The following is a 25,002-nucleotide window of genomic DNA, read 5'->3' on the forward strand; positions in this document are numbered from 1 at the left end:
CATGTAAGTGTGAGTACGGTTTCCTCTCTCAGCGAAGAACATGGTTTTGTAGTTGGGGGCAATATAGGTGGTGTAATGTATGAAGCGTGACCCACCGGATTTCTCCCAAGCCGTAATACATTGGCGTTGTAGAAAAGCTTCATTCACTTGAGAGTCAATTGAAGCATCATGTAGCAAGTGTAATGCATCCCATCTCCCAAACCACTTCTTTATGTCTTGCATCCATCCCGTGCTCAAGATCTTGCTTTTATGCGTCTTTTGAACTTTTTTGCTTGCTTCCCATGCAATTGTAGGAAGTCGATGTGAGGGGTTTTTGACGCATCTTTATCATGTACTCCACAACCCTTTCCATGCCCATAACCTCAATTGGAAGAGATCCGGACTCAAGAAGTAGGAGCATATATGGTGTTTGTGTCTTAACTTGGAGAAAGTTTGTAAGAAAACGCTTTTGGACATTCTCAAACTCTTTCCAAGTAGACTTTGAGATGCTCCCACCCCACACTTCAACTCCATAAAGAAGAACCGGTGTCACCAATGCATCAAAGAGATACTTCTTGAGAACCCAACACTTGATGTTTCCCGCATTACACATGTTCTCAAATGCATAATATGCTCTCTTTCCCGCTTCCAAACGACGCATTGCACATTCATGCCACTTGTGATTGGATGGAACCTCAAGGCCAAGGTACTTAAAGCTCTCAACAACTTCAAGTGTCTCGTTGTTGTACACAATGCATGGCTTCTCCTTATGGTTGGTTTTCACAAGCATAACCTTTGTTTTGGATTCATTTACAATTAGCCCACTATGCAAGCAAAAGTTCTCAAGGACAACCATAAGCTTTTGTGCATCTTCTAAAGTGTGTGCTAGAAGCACTACATCATCCGCATACAACAAAAGCATGATTACCGCATTGCAAATAGTGACCTCTTCAATGCCTTCTTCTTGCATAAAGTCAAGTACCATTTGTTCCAATTGATCGATGCATAGACCAAAGAGAGTTGGTGACAATGGACATCCTTGTTTAACCCCAATAGTGCTTACAAAAATTTCTGAAATTTCTCTTCCCATGCGCAATTGACAAATCACCTTCTCATAGATTCGAGAAACCGCAAGCATAAACTCACTTGGCACTTGGAGTTCTTCCATCCTTCTCCACAAATTGTTACGTGGAATCATATCAAAGGCTTTCTTAAAGTCCACAAAACAACAATACAATCGCTTGCCTTTCAACCGACTTTCCTCCATGAGAACACGAAGAGTGACAAGATGATCAATGGTGCTATGGCATCGACGAAAACCCGCTTGTCCCTTTGCACGCTTGTCATTCTCTTCAGCCCAATCACTCAATTTCATCTCCATTATGCACCCAAATAACTTTGCCATAAGAGACCCAATCATTATAGTCTGGTAGTTGCTTACATTCTTTACATCCCCTCCTTTATGCAAAGGCTTAACCCAATTAGTACTCCAATCATAAGGCATACCATGTTGAAGTGCAAGGTTGAACATATCACACATCCACTCATGGGTAAAATCTCCCGTCCATTTGATCATCTCCGGCTTGATACCTTGAAGATCTCCCGCTTTGCGAGTGGCCAACTTTTCAAGCCCACCGCATACATCCTCAATAGTAAAAAAAGACGGCATACATGGGAGTGAACCATAAAATGGCATTTTTTTAGTATTTTCTTGCTCATATAATTGCCTACAATGTGTGTACATATCCACTAGACTCAAGTTACCAAAATTCTCAACCCGCTTGCCTCTCAAGTTTCTCCAAAATCTTCCACATGCATGTGCCTTTTCTTGTACTTGAAATTCTTGTTGCTTTACTTCCCATCTTCTTCTCTTCTTTTGAATCAATGCCTTGTATGTATGCAAATGACTTTGATAGTTGTCTTTGTCCATAGTTTCATCAAGCTTTATCAAGGACTTTCGAGCATCTTGACATTCTTTATCAAACCACCTTTTGCGTGATCTATCTTTGTTGATACCATGGAGATGCTTTATGGCAAAGCATTCTTCCGCACAAGAACAAATAGCTTTCTTGAAAGCTTCCCATTTAGTTTCCAATGGTGCATCACATTGAAGCTTTGTCATCCATAATTTTTGCTCAACCATTTCAATGTACATTGGTGCCCGTTTGAAATCCATACATAGTGATAACTTCTCTTTCCTTTGGCTGAGATTATCATGCTTAGTTGCTTCTCCACATGAAAGGTCAATACATAAGGTGCGATGGTCGGATTCCGGGGTCCATTGACCAAACATAAAGCTCTTTATGCGATACATGATGGCTTCAGAGAGTAGCATATAGTCAATCACACTATCCCCATTATGTCTTCTACATGTAAATCCATTGGTTCCACTCCACAAAGATACACCATTGGCAATGAGCATACCCGTGCTATTACACATGTGTAAAAGTAACTTTCCATAGTGATCCGGCTCTTTCTCATCCATTGAAGTACGATCATACAAGTGAACTTCCTCCAACTCCCTTGAAATGTATGGCATATCAAATTGTTGAGTATCATGTTGCAATGTTTTTGTGCGAGCATTCATATCCCCAAATACAATAACATCACCTTCACCTTTGAAATAAACAATGTCCTCTTCCAAATCAGAATATGGTTGATCTCTATCCATGCAAGCATAAAAGGGAGAATCATGATGAGGAATGTAGCAACCGGCTACAAAAATGGGTGCTCTTTTTGGTGTCATAATTTTCAGCCATACATAACGTTTGTACTTGTCATCTTTCACAATTGATACAAAATCTTCCAATCCTTTCTTAACCATACATGCTAACCCTCCTTGTCCTCTTCGTTGCTTGAGATTCTTTGACCACATCAATGAATGTACATTGTAATCCTCCAAGCCGTTAATCCTTTGTGTATCATGCTCCCAAGTTTCAACAAGAAGTACAACATCGGCTTTGCTTGTTAGTTCATCAATGCCAACCCCCGCATTCCATGGGTATCCATTACAATTCCAAAAGCATATTTTCAATTGTAACTCGATCTCATAGGTCACGCATCCCTATTTGCTTGAGAGACTTGCCTCCTCCTTGGGCACATTTTCTTCATGAGAGATTTCCTTGTTTTTATTATTCTTTTCCTCATATGCCTTGCGACGCATATTTTGTTGCTTAATAGTGCGATCTTCACATACAAAACATTTTGTATTCCTCAAATAGATCCAACTATTATCAAGGATAATCTTTCGCTTGGTCTCATCCGGCATGGTGCATACAATTGGCCGTTCTCCCGAGCGAGGAGCTCCTTGCTTCCCCACTCTATGTGCTCCATAGACCATAACTCCGGACATGCCAAAGTGGGTTTTGAAGAAATCTTCAATAACAATGGCAAGAGAAGGAGGTGTCTCTAACTTCTCTTCGGGAATTCCACGAATAACAATGTTCTTGGAACGTCGCTCCCGTTCCTTCAACTCCTCCACATCTACATTCTCAACATTCTTTGTTTGAACCATAGCTTGCATGAGTGAGGAATTAGAAACCACATTGCTACCACATACATCAGCCCAAGACTTGTTTGTGCATACATTTTTCATGTCGCATACATCCCGGCTCATAGTGTCAAATTTCTCCTCTTTCAATACATGGTCATGCTCTACTTTGCTCATCCGCTCCTTCAAAGCATTCAAGTCCACAAGAGAGCGTTTACATTCCTTGACTTCCTCTTCAAGTTGCATCAAACGTGTTGTTTGCATCTCAAGTGTCCTCTTGAGATTCTCATTCTCAACCACAAGTACCCTTAGTGTGCCATTCTCCATTGCAAGTGCTCGTAAGTCTTCGCCTTGTTTGTTTACGGTCTCTTGCAATGATACCAAGTACGCCATGATCATGGTTTCCGATGTCGTTGGTTGGGTGGTTGTGTTGCTATCTCCACACTTAGGAGATTTTGGATCATTTTCCACAATGGTTGTGGACCTTGTTGAAGAAGAAGAACCCTTGCGAGTGCCGGAAGACATTGTATGTAAAATAGGAGATGAGAATCAATTTTGTTGAACCTGTTCACTTCGGAAATGCTGCTACAAAAACGCCTTTCATAACTTTGAAAATTTCTGTCTTTACATCAATGCGTAGAGGACTTCGTTCTCTTCGATTGAGGCTATAGATCACCCAAATCGGAGTTCGGATGAAGAAGTTATGATCAAAAGAGTGGACTGTTGTCTACTAGGTCAAAAAACGGCTGCACTGAGAAAGAGAGAGAGAGAGAGAGAGAGAGAGAGAGAGAGAGAGAGAGAGAGAGAGGAGAAATAGAAAGAGAGGGAAAGAGGGAGGTATAGAGAGAGAAAGAGGGAGATGGAGAGGGATATAGAGCGAAAGAGATAGAGCTAGAGAGATAGAGATAGAGAGGGAGAGGGATAGAGAGGGAGACAGAGAGGGAAAGAGCAAGAGATAGAGATAGACAGAGAAAGAGGGAGAGGGAGAGGGAAATAGGGGGAAAGAGAGAAAGAGAAAGAGAGAGAGAGAGAGAGAGAGAGAGAGAGAGAGGGAGAGATGGAGAGGGAGAGGGAAAGAGATAAGAGGAGTAGAGTAGAGATAGAGAAAGAGGGAGAGAGATAGAGAGGGAGAGGGAGAGGGAGAGGGAAAGAGATAGAGATAGCGAGGGAGAGTAGAGATAGAGAGATAGCGAGGGAGGGAAAGAGAGGAGAGCGAGGGAGAGAGAGAGGAGAGAGAGAGAGAGAGAGTAGAGAATAGAGAGATGGAGGGAAAGGGGGAGGAAGAGAGTAGATAGAGAGCAATGGGAGTAGATAAATCTCCCATTGCTTGCTCTCACTTCTATTCTTGTCTACCTCTCTACATCTCTATAAAGAGATTGTATAAAGATAGAAAGTCAGAAACTAGGTTAGGTTTTTCTTCTCTACCTAAAAGAGAAGCACTCCCTAAATTATGAAAAGTTCGAGTTGTTCATTGCAGTAGGGTAAGAGGGACTGGGATTTATTATTTGAATTGGCATGCCTGTTTATAGGGTTCGGTGAACACCATCAAGAACTATGGTCTTAATAATAGAGTCTTTTTGGACTTGTCTATGGCTTAACCATTATTGAGCTATTAACAAACTTGATAAGATTAATAGGTGTTAACTTAGGACTGTTAAACCCACTCCACTACTCTTTGCAATAAACAATATTTTAAACCACGGGTGTAGTTACTTGAGACTTGCACTTTTTCAAAGGCTAAGAGAAGTAGTTACATAATATTAATCTCTATCTATCTCTACCCTCTCTATACATTAGATATATATATAGAGAGAGATAGGAAAGACGTAGATATAGAGAGAGATAGAAAGGGGTGGATGAATTCGTATTTAAGGTTTAGGTATACACATGTTTAGGTGTAGAGAGAGGATTGGATGTAGACATGTGGAGGGGATAAAATTACATATAATGCTAGGTCCTGATACTTATCAACCTTTAATGTAGATGTCAAACGAGAGACCATCTGGTGGGGAGGAGCCATCACATTCTTCTTTTGGTTGGTTCACGTCCCAGATAGAAAGAGAGGGAAAGAGGGAGACACACACACACACACACACACACACACACACACACAACACACACACACACACACACACACACACACACACACACACACACACACATATATGTATATATAGCGAGAGAGAGAGAGAGAGACAGAGAGAGATAGAGATAGAGGGGAAAAGATAGGAGAAGAGGAAGAGATAGAGAGAGGGAGAGGGGATATATAATATATATATATATATATATATATATATATAATATATATATATATTATATATATATATATATATATAATATATATATATATAGAGAGAGAGAGAGAGAGAGAAGAGAGAGAGAGAGAGAGAGGGGAGAAATAGAAAGAGAGGGAAAGAGGGAGGTATAGAGAGAGAAAGAGGGAGATGGAGAGGGATACAGAGCGAAAGAGATAGAGCTAGAGAGATAGAGATAGAGAGGGAGAGGGATAGAGAGGGAGACAGAGAGGGAAAGAGCAAGAGATAGAGATAGACAGAGAAAGAGGGAGAGGGAGAGGGAAAGAGGGAAATAGGGGGAAAGAGAGAAAGAGAAAGAGAGAGAGGGAGATATGGAGAGGGAGAGGGAAAGAGATAAGAGGAGTAGAGTAGAGATAGAGAAAGAGGGAGAGAGATAGAGAGGGAGAGGGAGAGGGAGAGGGAAAGAGATAGAGATAGCGAGGGAGAGTAGAGATAGAGAGATAGCGAGGGAGGGGAAGAGAGAGAGAGAGATAGAGAGAGAGAGTAGAGATAGAGAGATAGAGGGAAAGGGGGAGGAAGAGAGTAGATAGAGAGCAATGGGAGTAGATAAATCTCCCATTGCTTGCTCTCCACTCTATTGCCCTTGTCCTACCCCTCTCTACATCTCTATAAAGAGAGTGTAGAGATAGAAAGTCAATAAATAGAGTTAGGTTTCTTTCTTCTCTACCTAACAAGAGATGCACTCCTCTAAATTATGAAAGGTTCGAGTTGTTCATTGTAGTAGGGTAAGAGGGACTGGGATTTATTATCTGAATTGGCATGCCTGTTTACAGGGTTCGATGAACACCATCAAGAACTATGGTCTTAATAATAGAGTCTTTTTGGACTTGCCTATGGCTTAACCATTATTGAGCTATTAACAAGATTGATAGGATTAATCGGTGCCAACTTAGGACTGTTAAACCCACTCCACTACTCTTTGCAATAAACAATATTTTAAACCACGGGTGTAGTTACTTGAGACTTGCACTTTTTCAAAGGCTAAGAGAAGTAGTTACATAATATTAATCTCTATCTATCTCTACCCTCTCTAGACATTAGATTTATATATATATATATATATATAATATATATATATATATAATATATATAATATATATATATATATATATATATATATATATAGATAGTAAAGATGTAGATATAGAGAGAGATAGAAAGGGGTAGATGAATTCGTATTTAAGGTTTAGGTATACACATGTTTAGGTGTAGAGACAGGATTGGATGTAGACATGTGGAGGGGATAAAATTACATATAATGCTAGGTCCTGATACTTATCAACCTTTAATGTAGATGTCAAATGAGAGACCATCTGGTGGGGAGGAGCCATCACATTCTTCTTTTGGTTGGTTCACGTCCCAGATAGGCTCTCATCTAGGGTGGAAGTTGCTTCCAGTGGATCAGAGTCTTGAGGCGGTCAATATTAAGCTTATATATAGCTAGTTTTTTGTGAGCACTCAGCCTCATACACCTACAGAGGTGCCGGTCCATCTACCCAGGTTCCTCTACAGGTGGTAGATCCAGACCTTCAGTGTGCACTCTCTTTGCGAGACGAGTACCTTCATTTGATGGAGGGTTTGTTTGGCTGCTACACTCCACAGTAGCTTGCGGTGGCCTATGGTCTTTCTCAGCAGTCTAGACCATGCGGGAGCGAGGGAGGGACTCCCTACATCCAGAGCCTGGCACCGACAACACCTCCTTCTATAGTCCTCTTCCATCATACGGCCCCACGCCACTACATTCCACTCCTGTTTCACCTGAGCATCATTGACATTCCACAACTGCTTGCCCCACTTCTTATGGTAGCATGTGTCGACTTTCATCTCAGGGCAGTGAGCGTTGTGAGAGGCCCAACGGTGGGGATCCTGTGGCTTTGCTTGTTTGGTGGTGTTGGGGGGGGGGGGGGGGGGGAGGACATAGTCCCTAGTTTTAGAGCGTGTTGCCCTAGACTCAAAGGAAGAGGATACTAAGGCCTTGTGCCAGACACTCAAGGGTGCTACTACAAAGTAAAGTATGGCGGAGAAGTGGATTTTGGTATTGAAGAGGGCATGGCTTTTAAAGGCCATCTTCAGATTCGTATACATTTGGTGTATCAAATTGTTTTGTAAATTTCAAAGACCATCAACCCAATCATGCATGCTATATCAAGAAAGTGTTGCATGCTTGATTCCCAAATGCCCCCAATGAGCGTTTTTCAGCATAGTGGTTAGAGGGCTACATAATTATTTTTTGAAAAAAAAGCAATGGAGTGTACGACGTGCCATGCATCTCTCTTTGATCTCTCTCTCTCTCTCTCTCTCTCTCTCTCTCTCTCTTCTCTCTCTCTCTCTCTCTCTCTCTCCTCTCTCTCTCTCTCTCTCTCTCTCTTTCGAACTCCCAAACTGGCCCCCTCCTCCTCACCTACCTCATCTTAGACTTTTGTTCATCCCACCTTATCTTTTTTCTCCCCACTCGATGGACTCTCAGTCCTTAACTGATATGTATGAGACGAAATCCTTTGTACTGTTTTGTTCTGGTCCTATAGGTCATATATGACCTCCATGGACGATAATTCAATCTATCTATCTCTCTCTCTCTCTCTCTCTCTCTCTCTCTCTCTCTGTCTCTCTCTCTCTCTCTCTCTCTCTCTCTCTCTCTCTCTCTCTCTCTAATTTTGTGAAGCATGCTAAATTATATTCGCAAATCTAGATAGGAGATATCGCGGAGGCAACATAGCAGATGCGGAGTGGGCCATGCAAGAAAAGGGCGAACAAGCTGCAGTGGGCTCATCCTAAAGACAATAGTGCAAAGCAGCTTGAGCTAGAAAAACTCCCACACACTATGGTTCGAGAGGTAAAGCCGCTTTGAAGGATAAATATGTAAGTTTTTTGTAAATTGGGCCTTGAACTGCTTCAAAAAGGGTTTTCGATTATGAATTGCTTTTGTTGTTGCTAACTTAGGAAAATATTACGCTAAGTTGCTGGACTAGAGAGATGGTCAAGTATCGAGAGTGTCACAATTCAATACTTGGTGATGGTTGTTGGAGAACCATTACATCTCTCGCGAGCAATTCGACTCAGCTGTCGGATCTCTACATGCGGTAAGTCTAAATAAATCATATTGTATTAATTGTTTTGAATTGTTAATTTGTTTAATTTTGTTTTGGTTAATGTAGAGTCAGGGAGATCAAACCTATGAACCTATGGATTGGGAGGAGGAAGAGGGGGACTTGAACATATAGAAAACTACTTGTAGTCCTCTATCAAAGTCCCAATGTGGCACAATATGTATAACTAGAACTCCATGACCATATGTATATGCATATGAATTAAAATTTCCATCTTATTTGCAATTTGTTTAAATTATTGGTCTTTTGAATTCAAATTGTCAAGGTAAGGTTTATGTACTCTAATATTTATTTTTTTATGTTTATTTTATTAAAAAAAATGATGCTTTATATGGTTTATGCAGGTAAAAAATAAAGGTGCTCATTTGGGTGGCCCCTTTAATTTTGAATAGGTGCATAGCGGTAATGCTAGCGGTAATAGTAGTGGCAATAAGAGGGGTAATAGTAGCGGTAATACTCCAGGGAAAGTACGGGGTAATATGCAAAGTATGGGGTAATATGCACGGGTATATACCCGCATCTATTACCTCATGTATTGCTGCCAAACCATTGCTGCAGGTATTGCCTATGATATTACCACCTATGCAATTATTTATCTCTCTTTTTTTATTTATTATTTCGCAACAATAGTGGCGGTTCTTGAGTTTTCCTCTTGTAGTGAGATCAATCAAACATGGTTACCCTCTTTTACAGCTTCTATTTGCCATTGGGTCTCACCTCGTGGTCACAATGTTAGAAGCCAGTGCGGCAAGAGAAGAGATTTGTCCATACTAATGCTAATCAGATTGTTGTGGGTGCTGTTCTGACTCAGCCTAGCAAGGAATTCAACCTTGATCAATCGATTCACTATGCAAGTTGCGTGCTTGCACAAAGTTAAGCGAAACTATAGCACCATAGAAAGGGAAGGTTTGGCTATTTCGTATGCCCTATAGAAAGTCTGACACTATTTATTAGGGGTTCATTTCACAATTATTATTGATCATCATGCTCTACATTATCGATTGAATAAGCCAGAAGTTACATGCCAAGTTTGACAGCGGCTACTTCTATTCCATGTGTTTGATTTTGAGGTAGTCCTTTGTCTCGACAAGCGTCACGTCATGGCCGACCACCTCTCTTGCATACACAGAGGTGAAGAAGCTACAAGTGTTAATGATGAATTGTTACATAGCAATCTCTTTAAAGTGGACACAACCTTGGAATGGTATGGTGATGTGTTGCATTTGGTGTCCACTGGCCTATATCCAGAGAATCCATCTCCCTTGTAGAAATAAATACTATTGCCAAAGTCTCAACCATTTAATCCAATTGGAGACCAGCTCTGCAAGCCTAGACCAAATGGTGTGTTGCATAGATGTGTCTTGCCTCATGAAGTGGATCATATTTAAGAAGATTTCCACAATGGTCCCATAGGTGGCCATTACCCTGGTCACATCACAACACAAAAAATTCTATAGAGTGGTTTATGGTGGCCCTATGTGTTTAGAGATGCAATAGCTCATGTGAAGGTTTGTGATGTCTGTCATCGTTGTGTACCTCAAAAACCTAGTAGGCAATCCAACCATCCTTTACAGGTATCAATGTCATGGTTTCCCTTTGAAAAATGGGATTTGAACTTTGTTGGTCCAATTTTTCCCCCAACTCAACCACACAATCACAAATATCTTCTTGTTGCTATAGATTATGCCACCAAGTGCGCGGAGGTACTAGCCATTACAAATTGCACAGGAAACACTGACAATTGTAGAAAAATTCTCGTATAAGAATATATTTTGCAGGTTTGGGTAGCCCCTTAAGATCACTAGTGATTGAGACATTCACTTTGTGAGCGAGCTGATTGCAACACTACTAAACAACTACAAGATCTTCCATCATAAATATTGCTCCTACAACCCATAGAAAATAGACAAGCAAAGAGCATTAAAGAAGTTCTAATTGCACTTCTCTAGAAAGCATGCCATCTACATACAACTTCAGGGGCAGAGCCAATCTGTAGCTCCGTCTGGGCATATTTCACTTCCTTCAAAGCAACCGCAAACCACACTCCCTTTCAAAACTGGCTTTCAGTTTAGAAGAAATCGATCCTTTTGAATTAAATTCTGAATCATAAAGGGTGGGAAACCTTCGTGTCAAAATTGGGATTGCCTCCACCCATCTCTCTTGTCGATCCATGTTGGAAGAGAGTCACAGATTAGCTTCCAATGCTCTCCAGGTAGAGAAACTTTGTCACAAAGCATGGCATGATCGTCATCTTTGTAACCCTAAAATAGTGCGAGGCTTGTTTCAAGTGGAGGAAATTTTACCTGAAGGTGCTTTTTACCTGAAGACTCTAGATGGCCAATTCTGCCTTTGGTGAATGGTTCAAGGGTAAACTCTTATTGGACCTAGCCAGAGGACAATGTTGGGAAGTCCACTTCCACTTAATCACCATATTTTCCCTATCATGCCTTTCAGATCAATAACTTTGACTCTTTGGTCACCATGTCACCCATCTAGCATAAACATTTGTTGCCCATCCTCTTGTGGATTAATCTTTGAGAGATTATTTTTTCTCATGAACATCTATCAGTTTTTTTTAACCCATGTATTTTTCTCAGTCTTCACATCACCTCTTATGGTCATTCCTACCTAAAGATCTACAAGATATTGTGGCACTTGAAATTGATTATATGTCATTGTGTTTGATGCCCTTTTGTGAATTTTTAGTAGAGCTATGTAGTAGGTTTGGTTTGGTGTCTCTTCTACCTAGACTGGATGTAACCCATGTGTTTCATCTCATTGGTACTCCATGTACTCCTACCAACTGCTCGCTCTTATGCCATCTGTTGTGATCACCACAAATGATTAACCTTTTAATCCTTCCTGTATCGATCGTCCCTCCTCATGGTCATCTCTACAAAGTCGTCCCTACCCAAGTTGCCATTGTTCTCACTATTTACATAAAGGCTCCAACCTCCATGCTATAGATATATTGAAACTTAGAAGCTTGTGTACCACAAAACCCTGAGAACCTTGTGCCACCCTTGTGCTTGTGCCATAACTCCAACTTTTTAGAGTATTCAAGGGCTAATAGTTTTTGTAGATATAACTCCAATTGTTCAAATTCTTGAAGGGCTAACAAGTGCTTCTCTACAACAAAGAGCTGGAGTAGAATAGCTTTTGCATATCATCCTCATTAGGCTGACATTTCTCTAAATTAGTTTTTGGCTCAACAAGAAAGATCTCCTCACTCTCATGTGGTGCTTGCAAATCCTTCAATCACATACTCCTTCAATGTGGGTGAAGCTCTTAAACCTCTTCTCTGGCTCACAACACTCTTCTCTCAATGGCAAGTGCTTTAAAGTTGTTGTAGTATTGGCAGATCTTACAGTAGTCTAAACCCTCATCCCTACCCACACCCCCTCGCCCCTACCCAGTAATTTCTCACCATACACACACTCCCTTGCCCCTACCAAGTAACTGCTTGCCCCTCCCCACCCCTATTTCATCCCTTCCCTTATGCACCTGCTCGACCCCTACCTACCTACATGCTTGCTCCCTACCTACCCCTACCACCCATTTCTCATCCCTCCCCCCTACCCACCTGCTCGCCCCCTACCTACCTACCTCCTTGCTCCTACCTACTTCTTGCCCCTACCCACCACTCTCTCACCCCTTTCCCCTACCTACCTACTCACCCCCACACATACTTGCTTGCCCCCTACCTACTTGCTTGCTCCTACCCGCCCCTCTTTCACCCACCCCTTGACCCTACCAACCTCTCTCTCACCCCTCTTACCTATACCCACACACTCGTCCTTGCCCACACCGCCTCGCCCTTATCCACCTTGCTCTCCCGCTCTCACCCCTTGCCCCTACCCACCCTAGATGCACCCTCACCCTCCCCTACCCACTTTCAAAAGCCACTCATCCCTCCCAAAAATTAGTCACCCTATTCCAATAGTTTCTCGGCCTCCCAATTCATTCTATCTTTATCACACCTGCCATGAGTGGTTCAATCCTCTACGCATGCTCAAAAAATCAACAATAGCTATCCAACAAAAAAAAAAACATCAACAGGTACTAGAAAATTATCATCAATAAGACAAGTGTGGTAGATACTTTTGTGAACATATCACATCATGAACTACAAAAAGTTGGTGTATGCAATGTGAGGATTTAGATGTATGGAAATTTTGTAGATATTTATGAGAGATACCCCTCCCCAAAAGTCTATGCACAAACATACACAATTTACACTTTTATACAATTTTCAGTATACATCACAAATGCGGAAGCATTTGCATAGGGGAGTTGTTCTCATTGCTTGATCTAGCATGAAGGTTAGGCCATGAGATGGACTGCATCCAGATAGAGGCACCTCTAGCGACTAGTGCTACCTCTGAATGGGTGATATGAATGAAAGCTTACTCAAGAAAATAACATTGTTGAGGGTGAATATAAGTGTACAAAGCATTGCCAGAGAGAGAGAGAGAGAGAGAGAGAGAGAGAGAGAGAGAGAGAGAGAGAGAGAGAGAGAGAGAGAGAGAGAGAGAGAGAGAGAGAGAGTAGTGGAGGGTGAAATAGAGTGCGTAGAGACACAAGAGAAAGACAAAAGAGAATCTTTAAATGCCTCATCTAAATGAAACAGGCAACCATGTAATAATGCAATAAAAAAATCTTGGTATACCATACCATAAAAAATACAATAAAATGACTAGCAAAGCACTGAACACTATGTAGGGATCGATCGATCCACCCATCCACTTTCGCTCTACAATGGATAGAGAGAATTTCACTTCCCTGAGAGAGAGCCAGAACACCTCCAACTTACTTGAGCCACACATAGGCTGAGGCCGCTTTGCCTCCCTCCATGAACGCGAGCTCTAAAAGGATCCCAAATACTAGTAGGTGGTAGTGTATTAACACCAACCATACCAATTTAGGTGCCATGTCTCTTTGTTGCCCAGCATCGAAAGGCAAGATCCCCGACTCGTTGTCGGAGTGCGCGGTTCTCTAGGGTCAATTGAAAAAGCATCGGGCCTCTGGCTGTATACAGGAGCTTAGCACACACTCAAAATCAGATAAAAGAGTGCAGATAGACTTCATTAATGGCTTAATACACATAATACTAGTAATTAAAGAGAGTTTAAGAGAGAGAAGTCTGTAAATAATAATGCTAGTAATTGATATGACAAAAAGAAATAGAGATTCAAGACTCAAGAGATCTTGACAATTGACAACAACAGATATATCTTAAGATTTTGGATTGCTCTTTTATAATTCTATTGCATACGCCCTCTTTGATATGCCCTTCAAATTGCAGCCCTCGGCTCATAAAACTCCCCCAAATTGTACCACCATCCAGGTGTTTTGTGCTCTTGATACTTTTCCTGCCCTTCCCTTATCTTCTCCAACTACTCTCAAGAGCCAGTTTTGCCTTATGCTACCGTTCGTTCTCCAAAAGCCCCTCCCAAGAACATGGCCCAAGAAGAAGGAATCCCCCCCCCCAAAAAAAAAGAACCTCGTTAATGCATGAGAACTCCCTTTTATAGGGGTTTCTTAGCACAAAAAAGAAAAAGGAAGAATGGCTGCTTCCTTGTCCGTGAAACCCATCTTGGGTTTCTTTTAGTATTCTGCATGCACACCTTACAATTGGCCTATCACTAGATTAATATCTATTGCATGGCCTTGCCACATTGGCCACTTGCCATTCTTGCTCTTACTTTATGTGAAACCTCCCCTAGGATTTGTCCTCTTGGCTTGGTCGCATGACTTCTCTCTTTCTCTCTCACCTGTTCACTGGGTGCTAGGGTGGCCCCTTCCTTATCACATAAGCCCCTCCCCGAGGCACTAGCGACCGCGCTAGTGAAGGGAGGGTTTTGTCTTCAAAAAATTGGGCGCCCAAACAGGGCCACATGACCTATCCCATAGCACAATGCCATGTCATCAATGTTCTGAGCGCCGTCGATAGTAGCCAACATGCTATAGAAATTGGCCATTTCTGCCCCTCAGTGCCGTCGTGCGCTTGACGGGCCACCGCCCTCGACTGCACAATGCCCAATTGGTCCGGCCACCATCGCTACCACGCTGCAAGCTCCCACGAGCTCTTTTGCTCACAATGGATCCATGCCCCCATAAAAATACCCCTTCTCTCTTGTCAATCCTATGTGGGTTTCACCGCATGCCACATGGCAAGCCTAGAGTGCTCTGCCTCCCAAGGCTCTGACAAAATCCCAAAAAACAAACCCTTTTGAGGAGCAACTTCCTCCCCCAACTTTCAAAGCTTGCCCTTTTCCGCTCAAGACTCTCGTGTCCAAGCCGTAAAGTGCCACCATGAGATGCCAATTGGAACTCCGATGCCCACTATCCTTGCCACTTTTGAACCCCATCAGGCCCACCAACCAAAGCTAGGAAAAGTGCAAAAAAACATATTTACCGCCAACTGCCACCGAACTGTAAACTGGCATATTGTGACCAGCGAGACTCTGATTGATGTACCGTAACTTTTAGCTAGTCCCATTTGGTGTCGACTACCCGTGTAAATCTCATTGAGCTCCAAAAAATATGATGGCACACTTTCCAAAGTCATCAAACCGGTTAAAACCGGCCCTTGTCAAAATTTCATGGCTCTGTAACTTGGCCTCAAAGACTCCTATTATTGAGCTAAAGAGACCAATAGGCTCCATAATTTAAGCTATATGCATGTGTCACTTCAAACTACCTTTGACCATCTGTCCCCATTTGTCCTATCCGTCTGAGATCTGCAACCACTTCCACCTTTAAACTTCAATAACTTTCTCAATGAGGCTCCGTTTGATTAGTCGTCTGGATCAGCTTGTAAATCACTTCAAGCACTACAATATTGGCCCATGAGACCACTTTTTGACATTCATCATTGCATCATGGTTTTCAGGCAGCAACCTCATTTGATGGCCTCAAACTCACAATTAGCATGCATTCCAATCATCTCTTGACGTTGTTGGGAAAACAAGAGCAACGAGCACCTCTATAGCAATGTCTCCCAATAGCTCTCAAGACACAAGATCATCACCAGAAATGGCACCAAAATAACCTCAACAAAACCACAACTCAAAGACAAGTGATCTCTTAGGAATTGACTAGCACACGCCCACCCAAAAGACCACCATGAAAATTAGGAAGCACTTACCCTGGCATGGATTTACAACACACGCCGACCAATGCACTTGAGAGAAAGAGATTCCACCTTCACCAAATAACTCTTCAAAAACACAAATTTGAAGTGTACACACATGTCCAAACAAGAGATCTTCCACAAACTACCATACACCAAACTGCCTGCAAAATGCCATGTCCTGTGCGCTGTGGGAAATAGACTGTATCTCCCAAACCACAACTCCAGAAGGGATTCTTTCAAGCCTCAAAAATTCTTTGCATTTTCTACAATAAAATCTCTAAAGACCACAAATTTCAATTCTATGTACGTCTATTGCAAAATTGGCACGAGCAGCAAGCTGCCATGGTCCGACTACACGTAGGAAGGCTAGTCGAGGGCAAAAAACTGCATCCAAAAGCATCAAGAAGACACAACGACCCAAAACCTGCAAATTTATGATATTTTACTAAATTTTTTCAAGTTTGTACATGAGTTTTAGTTATATACAAGTCTCCCTTCATAAAACTCACTCACAGGCACTTACAGTAGCCCGACAGTTGTCACTAGACTAGCGACTTACAGTGCATGTACATGTGCTTGCTAAAGCAAGCTAAAAACCCCACAAAAAGAAAGCCCACACACACTTTTGAAATCGGGTGTCATGTCTGTATGTACAAATTTACAAAAAATGGCGTTCTCAAAATGCGCGCAACATAGTTTGCCAAACCCCCAGTCTGCTAGAGCATTCATGCTCAATAGTAGACTATGCAAAAGCTTATGTACAAAAATACATCATGTACAAAGGAATCAGCACCATATACCCTTACCACGATCAAATGGAAAAGTATTATCCCTTGCATCCATCATGCACACATAATGGCATCCTTCAAAGTCACAAGGACAATCATCAATCACAAGTGAGCTCCAACCATCAACGTACTTGTCATACAAACGAAATTACCATGGATACACATTCTCACCATCATGAAATGTATCACTCACATCAAGCCAAGACAAAACATCCACTGTATCCATGTCATCATGGCTATCCCAACTTTCCAAGCTACAATCCTCTTCAACATCCACACATGCATGTAAGGTTTTCATAAGATTCTTCACCCTTGACAATGCATGGCACACACTAACTTGCATCTCCTCATCCATCTCCACTTGTGGATCATCAAATCCCCAATCAAGGCTAACATCACAATTCACATCACTCAAACCATCCTCTTGCTCACAATAAATAACATAACTAGTAGGAGACTCAATGCCACCAATAGCATCATCTACATCACAAACATCAATCTCAGCATCCCAAATGGGTCCACATGCCCACAAGTCATCTGGATACCATATCAACTCATAAGATGGAGAAGCAAAAACATCACCCATAATGTCAACATGCGTGTCATTTTTATCACAAGTATGAACATCCATAGGCACATAATGCAAACACATAGAGCTAGATAAGGCCTTAACTTTATGAGCATCCATACATGGAGCTAAGTCATCCATATCATTGCCCTCTTTGTCATACATGCACTCCAAGGTCTTTTCTTTCACAATATTGCTTGCGTATAACTCCTCATCAATATCTATATCATCAAGAGAGAGAACCTCATCTTCTACATCTGACGACCCAACCTCATCATCATTGCTACAATCATCAGTAGTGACAGAGGAGCTCCCGTGTGAAATGCATGAAGAAGTAGAAGACTGATTGATATCTTCCAACCATCTTCCTTGCTTCAAGAAATCAACAATGCCTTTCACACCCAAAAAGTCAATGCAAGAAAATTCAATGCCCAAACATCGTGGAAGGCTACCAATGAACAAGAACTTCTCTTCCTTTGCATCCAGAACCATATCCTCAAGAACCTCTAGCTCTTGCTTGAGAGAGCAAAACCTCATGTAATGCATGTCCAACTCTTCTAGCCTGCTTAGCTTCAATTGTTTCATCGCATCATTCATCCTCAATAAGGCATACTGAGCTTGACCATGGCTGCAATTTTATGTCTACACCATCAATATCGAAGGTAACTTGAAGCACTCCTTGGTGGCGGGCACCAAAACACTGTTGGGAAAACAAGAGAAACGGGCACCTCTATAGCAATGTCTCCCAATAGCGCTCAAGACACAAGATCAACACCAGAAATGGTACCAAAAGAACCTCAACAAAACCACAACTCAAAGACAAGTGATCTCTTGGGAATTGACTAGGACACGCCCACCCAAAAGACCACCATGAAAATTAGGAAGCACTTACCCTGGCATGGATTTACAACACACGCCGACCAATGCACTTGAGAGAAAGAGATTCCACCTTCACCAAATAACTCTTCAAAAACACAATTTTGAAGTATAGACACATGTCCAAACAAGAGAGCTTCCACAAACTACCATACACCAAACTGCCTGCAAAATGTCATGTCCTGTGCGCTGTGGGAAATAGACTGTATCTCCCAAACCACAACTCCAGAAGGGATTCTTTCAAGCCTCAAAAATTCTCTGCATTTTCTACAATAAAATCTCTGAGGACCACAAATTTCAATTCTATGTACGTCTATTGCAAAATTGGCACGAGCAGCAAGCGACCATGGTCCGCCGACTACACGTAGGAAGGCTAGTCGAGGGCAAAAAACTGCATCCAAAAGCATCAAGAAGCCACAATGACCCTAAACCTGCAAATTTATGATATTTTACTAAATTTTTTCAAGTTTGTACATGAGTTTTAGTTATATACAAGTCTCCCTTCAAAAAACTCACTCACAGGCACTTATAGTAGCCCGACAGTTGTCACTAGACTAGCGACTTACAGTGCATGTACATGTGCTTGCTAAAGCAAGCTAAAAACCCCACAAAAAGAAATCCCACACACACTTTTGAAATCGGGTTTCGATCATGTCCGTACGTAAAAATTTACAAAAAATGGGGTTTAGTATATACAAGTCTCCCTTCAAAAAACTCACTCACAGGCACTTACAATAGCCCGACAGTTGTCACTAGACTAGTGACTTACAATGCATGTACATGTGATTGCTAAAGCAAGCTGAAAACCCCACAAAAAGAAAGCCCACAGACACTTTTGAAATCGGGTGTCATGTCTGTATTTACAAATTTACAAAAAATGGGGTTCTCGAAATGCGCGCAACAACGTCGTAGAAGAATTTGGCATAAACCATCTGTTTGGAAAACCCTTTAAAATGCAGGTAGATCCTCCTCTTTCACCCCATTCCCGCAAAGAGGCACGACATCCACCCCCTCTAAACGTGCACACCCTTTGGTATGTGCCAATCTTTATTTAACTTTGAAGCATAAACCTGTAAACACATAACTACCACCCCACTACGTGCATGCTTTGAAAAACAATTCGAACCTTCATTAGAATATACCCTTCTCCAGGATAGTAGGAGAAACATACGAATTTCCCAATAGTAGAACATAAGTAGGAATTGACCCATAAACCATCATGAACACCACTTGGATCATATGGCATATAAGTCAACTGCTCCAGGTCACGAACATCTCCAGCTCCACCTGGATCAAATGGCATATCCATCAATTGATTTGGACTATGCATATAACCCTCTTCGCTTGGATCAAAAGCTAGGAAAAATTCCCCTATATCATAGGGTAACATCAAATCCCATAAAGCATTAGGCATCATTAGATACTGCCATATCCCTTGTGCAACTTGCTCCACCAATTGTTGATCATCAACTACAAGTAGGAGCATTGGTAATGCAGCTTCGTCCCCTTGAGAAGTAAAATTTTGGTCCTGCTCATCTGAGTTCGTGAGTGCCTTGGAAAAACACTCTTCATGTGGCTCACGAGAATCATCAAGAAAAGATTCTCTTTTTGTTACATACCCAAAAATCTAGTAGTTCACATATGGCATGCACAAATTACAATACTAGCCATACCTGCTATAAAATGATCTTGAATTTCCTCTTCCTCATCCAAATATCTTTGAACTTATGTAGCACAAAGCTCAACATGCTTATAGAAAATAGCATCCACCACCCTATCCATATGATCAGCATAATGAGCCCAATCAGAGGCAACACCAAGAGATTGCACTTGATCATGCACCCCCTCTAAATAACCACCATCAAATCAAGGATCAAGCTGCCACATTGCAACCCGTTGAATCACCAAATCTGGATAAAGAAGGAGTCTGCACCCCCTCTAAATCATCACCTTGCGGATCTTCAAGCACATTCTCTTGTACATTCGGGCCCTCAAAATCTAGTGTATTCAAACCCTGTAGATGCTCATGCACAACTACACTCTGTAATCCCTCATGTGTGGAAAAACCCTGTGACATCATGCCTTTCTCCACCCTGTAAGTCTTCAGCTTCAATCTGCATCATGAAATCTGCAATCCCCAGCTTTGCATAGACTTTTCAAACAGCTTCTTCATCATCTTTATTCTGTAACAGCCTTCCATCCTCAAGAAAACACTCATCAATAGCGATGTCAAGCTTAGCCTGAATCTGATTGCAAACCTCCGCATAAATAGTCACATTACCACAATCCTCTTCATCTTCACACATGCTTGGATCCCATCGTTCATTGATAATAGAAGCTTTAACTTGTTCCAGCTATGCAAATGTTGTTTGCTGAAGCTCTTGGACGTGCTCAATAAAATTTGGAATCACAAACCTGTTAAACTTTAGAATCCGATTCTTTTTTGGCACCCCATGCAACTCTAGTTCCTCTTCATAGTGCTGCAAGTAACCTGTAGGATCATAGCCATCAAAGATCCCCTGCTGATAAAAAACTGAGCATTTGGCATATTCAAGTGCCAATTGCTCCACCATCTCCCGCTTCCAACTTTCATTCTCATTAAATTCCCATTTCATTATTGCTGACTTTGATACTTGAAAAATGTCTCAGTTGCTCTGCTCTTGAAATCCACATAGCTCACATTTTGCAGACTGCTGCAATTCCTAGTTCTCGATTTTCAAACCGGTACCGAAAGTTTGGTTCATAAACTGCACTTAAATTGAATACTATCGCTGCAAAACAATAGCCGTTAGCCCTATAATTTGCTGCATCTCTTTCACTTAGCTTGTCACCATGTCTAGCTCCATCGACCCCGATCAATTTCGCGTTGGGTTCACCAAATTGTCGGAGTGCACGGTTCCCTAGGGTCGATCGAGAAAACACCGGGCCTCTGGCTATAGAGAGGAGCTTAGCACATGCTCAAACTTGGATAAAAGAGTGCAGATAGGCTTAATTAATGGCTTAATACACATAATATTGGTGATTAAAGAAATTTTAAGAGAGAGAAGACTCAAAGAAGAAAGCTAGTAATTGATACAACAAAAAGAAACAAAGATTCAAGACTCAAGAGATCCTGACAACTGACAACAGATACATCTTAAGGATTTTGATTGCTATTTTACAATTCTACTACATACGCCCGCTTCGGTATGCCCTTCGGATTGCAACCCTCGTCTCAAAAAAACTCCCCCAAATTGTACCACCATTCAGTTGTTTCCTGATCTCGATACTTTTCCTGCCCTTCCCTTGTCTTCTCCAACTGCTCTTAAGAGCCAGTTTTGCCTTTTGTTGTCGGTCGTTCTCCAAAAGCCCCTCCCAAGAACCTTCGAGAATGGCCCAAGAAAAAGGAAGCCCAAATAAGAAAAAGGGACACCATTAATGCATGAGAACTCCCTTCTATAGGGGCTGCTTAGCGCAAAAAAGAAAAAGGAAGAGGTGTTGCTTCCCTATCCGTGCAACCCATCTTGAGTTTCTTTTAGTATTTTGCACGCACACCTTACAATTGGCCTACCACTCTTAGTATCTATTGCATGGCATTCCCACATTGGCCACTTGCCATTGTTGCTCTTACTTTGTGAAAACTCCCCTAGGCTTTGTCCTCTTGGCTTGGTCGCCCGACTTTTCTCTCTCACTTGTTCACTGGGTGCCATGGTGCCACCTTCCTTCTCACATAAGCCCCTCCCTGAGGCACTAGCGACCTCGCTAGTGGGGGGATGGTTTTGTCTTGAAAAAATTGGGTGCCCAACAGGGCCGCGGGACCCGTCCCATAACACAATTCCATGTCATCAATGTTCTGACTGCTGTCGATAGCCAGTGCACTACCAAAACTGGCCATTGCCACCCCTCAACACCGTGGTGCACCCAACGAGTCACCACCCCCGCATGCGCAGTCCCCAATTGGGCCGGCCACCATCGCTAGCATGCTGCAAGCTCCCACGAGCTCTTTGGATGCTCACAATGGATCCATACCCTCATAGAAATACCCCTTCTCTCTTGTCAATGCACCTGTATGTGGGTTTAATTGCATGCCATGTGGCAAGCCCAGAGGACTCTGCCTCCCAAGACTCTGACAAAATCCCAAGAAACAAACCCTTTTAAGGATAAACTTCGTCCCTAGACTATCAAAGCTTGCCCTTTGCCGCTCAAGACTCCTGTGCCCAAGCCGTAAAGTGCCACCATGAGCTGTCAACCGGGACTCCAATGCCCACTGTCCTCGCCGCTTTTGAACCTCATTGGCCCACCAACCAAAGCTAGGAAAAGTGAAAAAATACGTATGGGACCGGTTGCCGCCAACTGCCACTGAACTCTAAACTGGCATATCTCGACCACAAACAATCTTTTCCAAGTAGTCGAGGGTCTCTACCCTTACATGTCCACCATAAACCATCAAATTCACATCATGATCCAATCCAAAACCATAAACCATAATCCAATCACATCACATGGGTGAGCACTCCACCCAACTTGGGGTGATGCACAACCAATCCTGCAAAACGACTTTAGAACATAACATGGTTGCAAAATTTTTGGCAGGATAACCATATCCAAAAAAACAAATCCAAAAGCTACATGAGCTTCCACAATCAGAATCACAACCATAATCCATGAGGGATCTTAGCCCTTGACCATAAATCATGTTTATACTAAATTCAACTCCCACACTTGGAGTTCGACATATCGACTGCAATCAAACTGAGCCCACACACATGGCCCTTAAGACATGAACATTTTATGCATACAATAAGTATGACTAGTGAATAAGCATGGTATCAAAATTCGATTTTGACATTATTCAAATAAGTGATGCACCATATCTGCACCTTACCCCTCTAGCACATTTTGTTTTGACATAGAAAGGTGGAAATGAATCATACACATGCATGGAGGTATCCACATCTATCTTTGAGGTTACATCCATCATATGATATCATTCCATCAACATAAACATGATGAAAAACAACTCCGAAACTTGGTCGACCATAAGCCATAACTTCACATATATGCGAAAAACAACTTTTTGCCATTTTTGAGTGCATGCATAACACACAAATGAGTGCATGCCATTTTTGAGTGCATGCATAACACACAAATGAAAGTGTTTCACCTTAGACCAATGTATCAAGCTCACATCCATAACATAGACTAACACCTTTTCACATCACTTTGCCCATGCAATACTCATACGAAAAATGGTAACATGAAAGGAAAGCCACTTTATTCATATCTACTCGTGTGGTTTGGGTTGACTAACCATATATCCTCATATAAGTTTATGGACATATAACACTTGAAATCAAATCGCCAAAACAAACCATAAGTCATATATAAACAACTCGATCAACTCACAACGTCTTATGGTACTCCCCATTGATAGCACCCGTCCATATGTAGTTCCTTTTTTATAGTTATTTCAATGCACTAATAGTTTCTTTTTGTAGTTGTATTCTTTAATCTCATCGAGAGGGTGAGTGGTCTTGTGGTAGGAAACCTATAGCAAGGATACAGTGTCACTTGCACATAGCAAGTAGTTAGTTGCAGTTGGTCTAGAGTTCACACTGGATGGAATCTCACCTGGGCAATGACACGCGACAATGATATGAGTGGTGGTCTAGTAGAAACTGTGGCCATATCACCACCACTGCAGTTTGGAGATAGACTTACTTGGGGACTCAGATATTTTTCTAGCTATTGGTGGCTCTTTATGATTGTTTTTATTTGTATTCGGTTCTAGTGATTGGAGATACATCATCTGTGACAAAAATAAGCTAGTTTCATTAATTAAAGCAGTATTATATTGACATGAGAGAGAGTTTCATTGAGAAGCTTCCTTATGAGCTAAAAGAAAGTGCTTGGTTGGAGTCTATAACAATTAAAAACATAACTTGTTATCTTGGCATGCAAAATAACTTGAAAAAGAGAGAGAGATTAAGACCGACAGCAGTTGAAGACCGAATTTACTTGGAGTTGGTCCCCCCTCCAAAAGGACTTTGTACTAAAACTTCTCTCATTAAGAGAGACTTGTTTACAATAAAATATTTGTGTTATTCAAAGCCCAATCGATTCCATGACTATGGAAAGCTTCATGCACCAAAATTACACTTGGTAGGGCTCAATCCCAAGACCTCAAACACCTTCAAAGGTGGAGAGAGCTAGCAAGGAGTGAGGAAACAAAAGAAGAAGAAGAAGTTTTCTTACAAGGAAGAAGTATTCTTCTCACATTAGTTCACTCAAAAAGCATAGCATAGCATATTAATGGAGATAGAGAAGAAGATGAGCATGCTTGTACGCTTGGCACTTGCTTGGATTTGCATTCCATGGTCAAGTGTTGTTGGTGTAGGCTTTTACACTTCCCTTTGCCTTGAGAACAAGTCTTCACATTGTGTGAATGAAGTTCCTTGAGGTGCAAGAGAGATAAAAACCCATCGACCCCTTATTCTTGAGCATGCTTGAAGACTATGAGTGTCTTCTCTCATCTCACTACAAGGAGGGATCACCCATGCAAGTGGGGGTGCAACTTGGCCACTTGGGGGTCCATAGAAACCTTAGAGATTACATTGAATGGACTAAAATACTTGAAGTTGACAATAGACTTTCCCATTAATCCTAGGCCCAATGGACTCTAGCACTATCCTTTGGAGGCTTAATGAAGCTTACCCTAAGTCCATTCAAAGCTTCATTGAGTTCACGTTTCTCTTTGATAAA

Source organism: Adiantum capillus-veneris, chromosome 3, assembly GCF_014529385.1.
Source record: "Adiantum capillus-veneris isolate H3 chromosome 3, ASM1452938v2, whole genome shotgun sequence".
Lineage (NCBI taxonomy): Eukaryota > Viridiplantae > Streptophyta > Polypodiopsida > Polypodiales > Pteridaceae > Adiantum > Adiantum capillus-veneris.